Source organism: Myotis myotis, unplaced genomic scaffold (assembly GCF_014108235.1).
Source record: "Myotis myotis isolate mMyoMyo1 unplaced genomic scaffold, mMyoMyo1.p scaffold_m19_p_24, whole genome shotgun sequence".
Taxonomy (NCBI): Eukaryota; Metazoa; Chordata; class Mammalia; order Chiroptera; family Vespertilionidae; genus Myotis; species Myotis myotis.
The window spans coordinates 4,907,609-4,914,232 of record NW_023416329.1 but is presented as its reverse complement, the minus strand read 5'-3'; the positions used below and the strand labels follow the sequence as shown (position 1 = coordinate 4,914,232).

The 6,624-nt window shown below is 55.2% G+C and overlaps 1 long non-coding RNA gene across 1 annotated transcript; it reads right to left on the bottom strand.

Moving 5' to 3' along the window:
• Window positions 1-230: 230 nt before the first annotated feature.
• On the bottom strand, window positions 231-5,462 carry LOC118679347. The gene is made up of 4 exons (XR_004975211.1): window positions 5,430-5,462; window positions 3,853-4,070; window positions 1,745-1,848; window positions 231-1,357 (listed from the first exon to the last, which is right to left on the bottom strand). It is a non-coding gene; the product is annotated as an uncharacterized LOC118679347 (long non-coding RNA).
• Window positions 5,463-6,624: the final 1,162 nt, after the last annotated feature.

Here is a 6,624-nt window from a genome sequence, read left to right as displayed (position 1 = left end):
CGGAGCACCTTGCCGCGTGGCTCCACGTCTCCCCAGGCACCTGGAGAGCCAGCCTCCACAGGCCTGTGAATGCTTCCCCGAAGCCCGGGCCTTGTGGTTCTGGGAACTGAACATCTTTCCCTAAAAAGAAGATGGTGCATATACTGCATCTTCTATAATTTCCCAGCAGGGTCTGGGGGAGAGCCCCATAGTCAACTGCTTCAGTGTTTTCTGCAGGGAAATATGCAAATATTCACACGTTGTGGAATTAATGGAGACAAAAATAGACTCATGGCAGTTCAGGCAGGTTTTGTCACCAAATGAATTAGGTCAAGACAGGTTTTACAGCCACATTAGTTACAAAAATCTTTTGGCGTTCATTGCTTTTGAGATTTTGAAGTTGCTGATTAGGGATTGTGAATCTGTACTTGTCCCCAAACAGGTTCTGAGAAGGTATGTGAGCAAAGATCACAGAGCCAGGAGGTGGCAGAGCCGGGGCTCAGGGCCGGGCTTTCTGGTTCCAGCCACGGCTCAGCCTGTGCAGCGCCGAAAGGCACCCATGCTGCAGGACAGCCGTCTGTAGGAACAGCCAGGGAATGGTGCTGAGAGATGGGCCCTCAAATCAAAGGGCCAGAAACGAGACGTTCCAGTCACCGCGGGAGAACCCCAGCCAGGGCTCCCGGTGGCTCAGAGAACGGGTCCCTAGCTCCCACAGGGCGGAGCTCTGGGTAAGGGGTTTTCAGACACAACATCCCACTCGATCTTACCCTTGTGGTTTCTAAGGAAACGACCTGGGCCCACCTCTCAACACAGACCGCCTTTGCCTGCAGCCTTGCTCTGTCTTGACTGTGTCCAACACTCCATCCAAACTTGTTCCTGTATCCTGCTCTTACCCCAAATCCTCAGTTGGTTCAGCACCCTCCTGGCAGGAGGCCACCGCTGCCCAGGTGCAGCCCTCCTCCCCCCGCCCCCCGCTGCAGCAGACTCAAGCCCAACTCTAACGGCGTGGCCCTCGTGCTCTTTGTCAAATGGGGTTTGCTATCGCTGATTAATAGGACACCTCACGTCCAAGTCTCAAAGCCCTTTCACCGGTTTCCCTAGCCCCCAGGAAGGCTGGCCCGGAGGGTGGTTGCTGGCCTTGTGTGCCTGACGGAGAAGAGGCTTGTGGTGGCAGTCGTAGTGCAAGGCCTCGCAGCTGGTGAGTGCTAGAGCCCAGATGCAAAGCCAGGCCTTCTCCTCGCTTCTGTGGCCTCCGGAAGGCCGCACAGGTGACGGTTTCAGCCTGTCACGTCCTGAGAGGCCTGGGCCTGCACCCCATCAGCTGTGGTCCTCAGGCGGCAGGCTGTAGCCGGGCTTCATGGAAGCATCTCGATTTCTACTGAAAAACAAGAAAGCCTGACGAGCCGGGGCCCTCTTGTCCACCTGACGACAGCTCGCTGGGCTGCGGAGCAGCTCAGATGGAACACACGGTCAGCAGCTTCTCACAGGCCCATCGAGCGCCCACACTCACTCCTGTCTCCTGTGTCCTTGTCCCTGAAGGCATCTGAGCTGTAACCTCTGCTCTACTGTGTCTGACGAGGGGGCAGTGACCTCGGCTCGTGGCCAGGCACAGGCTCGCTGCTTTCAGAGGGAAGGGAGAGCATCTCCATGTGCTGAGAGCCTGCCAGGTACTGCAGGTGCCAGAATTAGCGAGCCCGTGAGGAAGGCGTTTTTCGCGCCATCGTACAGGTATGGAAATTGAGCGTGGTGAGGCTTGGTGACTTACTTGTGCCAACCTGCAGAAAGGGGCAGCGCCTTGCCTGGATCGGGTCTGTCTTCTGCGGGAGCCTGCTCTGTCCACCTCTGTGCCCAGACCTCATTCCAAGGCTCCTGCGGGCAACAGCATCGCCATCGAATCACCTGCCTCCAGGCATTGCTGCAGGGATGCGGCAGGGAGTGTGACGTGGGCACAGCCCAGGGTTTCATGGGAGGAGCCAGGGCAGACCTGTGGACTATGGGGTGGGTCCGGCTTTTCCCTCTGACTTACACATTGAAGAACTATGGGAAGAGAGCTCCATGGCATGTAAAGTCTCACCTCTAGCGCCAGGGCAGGGTGAGGGCTCAGGCTGCAGGGCCTGCTCCCCGGGTTGACCACAGGGTTCCTTTCCAAGAGGAGACCCGAGACAGACAGGAAAATTCCACCTCCACGTGATCAGTGTGAGAAGCACTGAGGCAGGGGCGGAGGGCGGGCCTGAGACAGGGCAGCCAGTGGCCAGGCCAGGACAGTGGGGGCAAGGTGGCCAGCCTGGGAGCTGTTCTTACAGACACAGGACTCTGACCTCATCCCTGAACCGAGCTGGACAGAGGTTTAAAGCAGCAGGTCCCCCGTCTGACAGAACCAGCTGTGCCTCATTGCTTTCAGAAGCGCAGTGCAGGGGCTAGGCAGGAGCTGTTTGGTGAACTAAGGAAACAAGCAATGCCTACAGCAGAGCCCGCTCCCTTTGGAGCAGTGGTCGGCAAACTGTGGCTCCGCAAACCGCGGCTCGCGAGCCACGTGCAGCTCTTTGGCCCCTTGAGTGTGGCTCTTCCACAAAATACCGACTTCTGCGCATGAGCCACGAAGTTTCAATCGCACTGTACGTGCGCGCCCCCATGTGGTATTTTGTGGAAGAGACACACACTCAAGGGGCCAAAGAGCCGCATGTGGCTCCCGAGCCGCGGTTTGCCGACCAGGGCTTTGGAGGAAACTGGCCAGGGCTTGGCTGCGGGTTCCTGCGTGGGCCGCGGCGTCACCGAAAGGGCTCGCTAGAGTGCACCGTAGGGGCTGCAGCACCCGCAGCCTCGACTCCGAGGGTTTGGATTTGTACTTCTACCAAGCTCCCAGCGGGGCTTCCTTGGCCCTTGCCTGGAGTTATCCCCTACCCTCCCCCAACGGGCGGCTGCCGCTGTCCGGGATGAGTCCATCGTGGTCTCTGCTGCCACGGTCTGGCCACGCTGCAGAATGACATGCTGTCCCTCCAACGTGGCAGTTCCATCTGCCTCTTACTTCTCATTTTATTTCACTAAAAGCACCTTCGCTGGGATAAATCGTTTTCCTTGTAAGTTTCTCAGTGAAGATTTGGCTTATGCATTGGGCTTTTATTTTTTTTTAAAATATATATTTTATTAATTTTTTACATAGAGGAAGGGAGTGAGATAGAGAGTTAGAAACATGGATCAGCTGCCTCCTGCACACCCTCTACTGGGGATGTGCCCGCAACCAAGGTACATGCCCTTGACCGGAATCAAACCTGGGACCTTTCAGTCCGCAGGCCGACGCTCTATCCACTGAGCCAAACCGGTCAGGCAATATAACGTGCGTTTTCTTTAGGTGTCACTGTTGCTATTTACGCATCCATTTCTTTAGTTCATTAAAATGTTTACCTGTACTATTTTAACTATTTATTTCATATTGACTATTTTTCACAAATTTCTCCCCCCACCCAGGCAATTTGGTCAAAGTGTCAGTGGAGTTAAAATGGCAGAGTCAAATGTCTTGCTTTGACTGGGGCACTCCAGGATTAGGAACATTCAGACACCCACAAGGAGCTGGGCAAGGCTGGGGTGCGATGGCTGGGTGGTGAGGGAGGGTGGAAGGGAGCCTGCGCATCCGTCGTCTCGCGGCTCTCAGCCTGCACTGAGCTCATCCCCTCAGAAGCAGCGTCCCAAGCAGAGGGGACATCATGAAGCAAGGGTAGCTGCGGGATCAGCTGCCTCTAGTATGGATTTGAATTTGCTTCTTATTTTATTTTATCCTGTTGGGTTCCCCGCGTCTTCTCTGCCTGGCTTGAAATGGCCTCAGTACCTTCATCCCTCCATGGACTCGTCCACCCCTCCGTCGTCCTGCGTGTTTACCTGTTCCTCTGAGTGATGGGGACACAGAGGAAAGCAGCCAGGGCTCCTGCTCTCCAGGTTCCAGATCCAACAGCCTTCCCTCGTATGTCGTGGTGATGAAATCACTCACCTTCCCCTCTTGTCCACGATCACACTCGCCTCTCGAGGCTCACCTTTCAGTGACATCCTCCTCTGTGATCTCCCCACCGACGCGGCAGCATCAGTAGCTCCCTTTGCTGCTGCTTGGGAACGAAGTCAGTTGAATGAATGAATGGACTAGACCAGTGATGGCGAACCTTTTGAGCTCGGCGTGTCAGCATTTTGAAAAACCCTAACTTAACTCTGGTGCCGTGTCACATAGAGAAATTTTTTGATATTTGCAACCATAGTAAAACAAAGATTTATATTTTTGATATTTATTTTATATATTTAAATGCCATTTAACAAAGAAAAATCAACCAAAAAAAATGAGTTCGCGTGTCAGAGGTTCGCCATCACTGGACTAGACCGCGGTGGTCACTTCCTGGTTATTTCACTGGGCTGATCCATTGACTTCCTATTGGGTCATGAGAGTCAAAAAGAAAAAAAAAAGAAAGGAGCAAAAAGGGATCTTGGTAGCAATTGAATCTCCTTTTGCAGCCTAGAGCAGAGACCAGCTGCCAGCCTGCCAGATCCTAGGGTGCCCCCTGCCCACCGCACCCACCCTGACCGGCTCCTGGAGGGTTTGGGAACTACATGACCCCAGAAGAGCAAGGCCACTGGTTGTGGAGCAGGAAGACCTGGTGACGTCCACCCTGTCCCTGTCTTTCCCTCCAGTGCCCAGCCTGCCCCCACCCTCTGCCATCTGCCTCTCCTACCACCCTGTGCTCTCCTGCAAATGGGTAGGTTACAGTCCGCCACTCAGGCGTACAAGAAATACGAATGTTCTTTATTCTAATTCCAGCCCCCACTCTGCAGCAGTGAGGGAATCCTAACCTCGGCCAACACACACCCCACTCCCTGTCCTTATGGCTGAGGCTAAAATTTGGTGAAGACAGAGATTCTGGTCCTGGGTGTCATTTATGAATGCAGGTCAGAAGGCTGGGGGGAAAAGCATCCTGCATCCTTCATCCCTGTTGGGTGGGTCCGGCTGCCTTCCTGTCTCTTTCTGTGATGATCTTGACTTTCAGGAATCAGTCGCTCCAGCCCTGCCCAACTTCTTGTGGGTGTCTGAACAGCTGGCTCCCTTTCCCCAGGGCTGTTCCTCCTCCTGGGACGTCATTGCCCTCCTTTTTGGTCTGGTTAACTCTGGTTTACCCTTAGGATCAGAGGGTAGTCTCTACTCTATGGGTTTCTTCTCCCTACTGCTGCTGGGCTAAGAGGCTGGTTCCCTACCTCTGTCCTTCATCTCTACCCCAACCCACAGGGTTGAGAGGCTGCCCAAGATCCCCTCTGCTTAGACATCTAAATTAGCCACTCATTGTAGGGCTGCCCCTGCTGCTTCTCCTGTTGTGCCCAGATTTCAAGGTTCCCAGGACCCCCAGGGAGCCCGTCAGTCCTATGCAAAAGCAAAGAGTCCTTCATTTCGAACCTAGGTTCGGCTCCCCGACCACACTCACCGATGCAAGGGTAGCCCAGTGGCCGAGAGAGAGAGAGAGAGAGAGAGAGAGAGAGAGAGAGAGAGAGAGGCCTGATGGGACAGGGGGTTTTAAAGGGGGGTGGAGTGAGGGCAGGAGAGGGGACTGTGTGCCCCGCCGATTGGCCAGGCGTGAGTAGTGATGGTGTGCACTTCCCTTGATTATTATTGGTTCCTGGGCGTGGCCAGCAGGGGCCTGGGCTTCCGGGAAGAAGGCACTCTCCTGAGCACATGGTGGCCGCCCCAAAACTGGAGGACCCAGGGCAAGAGGGAGGGCGCAGTCCTAGCCCCCCCCCCCCCCCCCCCCCAGGGCGAGCTGAGCCCGGGCTCCAGGGGCCAGTCCGGTTGCTGGGGGTCCAGCAGATCGACCAGTTCCAGCCCAGACAGGAAGTCCATGTCCTCCATCTCGTTCCCGGGGGTGCCGGCGATCGCCTCCTCCTCCATCTCCTCGGGCGAGGGCACACGCCCCGCCCCGCCGCCGCCGCTGCTGTCCGGGGGCGGCAGGCGGGTGGCAGCCTGCGCCGGGCTCCCGCCGTGGGCTGGGGAGTCGGTGCCCGAGGCCGCCAGCAGCGTGGTCAGGCCCCGCGACGACTCACCCTTTCACTCAAGGTCTGTACTAGGAGGTATGCGTAGCTTGTCTCTGCTCACAGACCCCACAGACTTCTCTGGATTCTGACGCCTGAGAGCAACATGTGGGATCACTATCTTTAAGACCCACCCAAATCTATTCTTATTGTTCCCCTGATAGCCTAAGGAAGGGTGGAATCCCACTCTTTCTTATTCATGTTTTTATCCTAAATTCATTGCCTAAGTCATCTAAGGGCCTTCTTAGCTTTTGAAATTTAAAGTCAGGGAAAGGCCCCTTTTTATTATAATCTGCTTGTGGTCATCCCTCCTTCTGCGGGGCTAAGAGCGCATAATGGTAAAGCTCTGGGCAAAGTGAGGCAGAAATAGTCAGGGGAAAATGTTACCCTCCTACCGCCCCATGGCACTTTGACTCCCTAGACCCCAAGCTCTCACCTACACTACCTGCTGGCTGCTCAAACCCATGGCTGTTGCCATGAGCTTGCGCCAACTGGTGCTATTCCACTCCTGGAAGTATACTGTGTCTCTCACTCTCTGACCAGGAACTCCAATTTCTTAAGCTATCCTACTTCCTTCTTATTTCATTTGCTTTT